The following is a 1,352-nucleotide window of genomic DNA, read 5'->3' as shown; positions in this document are numbered from 1 at the left end:
TGGTAACCACACATCTGCCCCTCTCAGCATGGAATCCTTCCTCATGGATGCCTCCCTAATGAAGTCAAATATTTCTATTTTTTGACATAGAAATATTGTCAAATATTTCTGTGACATACAGGATCATGATCCTGTATGTCATAGAAAGGAGCATGGTTATAATTTTACGTTTATATGTGTATCCATTGGTCAGCATCTACTTCCTGGACTAAAGCTCTGTGGACTATAACCACGCCTTCTTGGCTCCTTATGGTATCCCCCAAACTTATCCAATGTTTGGCAAATAACACTCAAAAATATTTCAGAGTGCCCAGTTCACAGCACATATACTAAAATTGGAACAATACAGAGATTAGCATGGCCTCTGCACAAGGGTGACACGCAAATGTGTGGAACATTCTATATTTTTCTGTCACATGTTCTCACTCAAATGTAGGAGCTAAAAAAAAATTGACCTTACGGAAATAGACAGTAGAATGATCATTACCAGAGGCCGGGGAGGGTACTGAGGAGGTGGTGGGGATAAAGAGGGGTTAGTCAGTGGATCCACACTTGAGTTAGATAAAAGGAATAACATCTAATGTTCAGTAACACAATAGAGCAAGTACAATTAAAAATAATTTATTGTATATTTTAAAATAACTGTAGAAGTAGAATTGGAATGTTCCTAATACAAAGAAATAATAAATGTTTGAGGTGGTGGATATTCTAATTACCCTAATTTGATCATTACCCACTATCTACTTGTATCAAATTATTACCCCATAAATATGTACAACTACTATGTATTTGTGAAGATTAAAATTTAAGATATTAAAATTTTTTAAAAATGTCTGAGATAAGGGAATAAATATCCAGATTCATTTCAATTAAGTTGTCATATGTTACAAAGGCCATATTTCTATATTATATACTATATAATATCTGGTGGAACTCCTAAGGAATATAGTTGGGGACTTCTCTAACTATTACACTATCATTACTAATCAGGTTAAGTAACCCTAGTTGTTGAAACACACAGTCCCAGCATTTCAGCAGATTAACGTAACAGAGGGTGATGTTTCACCCTTGGCACAGTCAAATTTGGTTTAAGAGTGTGGGGTCGCTCTGCTGCACAGAGTCATACATGGACCCAGGCTCCTTACTTCTACTGTTCAGACCTCCCTTAAGTCTCAGAATCCTCCCTAGATCCTTGAGATCTATCATCCAACAAGCAAAGAAAGAGAAGAGTGAGGCCTAGAAGTGGCTATATCACTTCTGTCCACATTCTATTGGCCAAAACATCATCCTACGATCCCATCTGGTTACAAGGTAGGTTGGGAAATGTGGCCTTCCTAGTGCTACCCATCATT

General features: G+C 37.2%; 1 non-coding gene across 1 annotated transcript; it reads left to right on the top strand.

Annotated features, from left to right (window-relative positions):
* Positions 1 to 306: 306 nt before the first annotated feature.
* Positions 307 to 409, top strand: LOC119625978 (U6 spliceosomal RNA). The gene has a single exon (XR_005242191.1). It is a non-coding gene; the product is annotated as a U6 spliceosomal RNA (small nuclear RNA).
* Positions 410 to 1,352: the final 943 nt, after the last annotated feature.

This window comes from Chlorocebus sabaeus, chromosome 22, assembly GCF_047675955.1.
Source record: "Chlorocebus sabaeus isolate Y175 chromosome 22, mChlSab1.0.hap1, whole genome shotgun sequence".
Lineage (NCBI taxonomy): Eukaryota > Metazoa > Chordata > Mammalia > Primates > Cercopithecidae > Chlorocebus > Chlorocebus sabaeus.
Note: the sequence above shows the minus strand (reverse complement) of the source record. Positions and strands in the feature narration are given on the sequence as shown.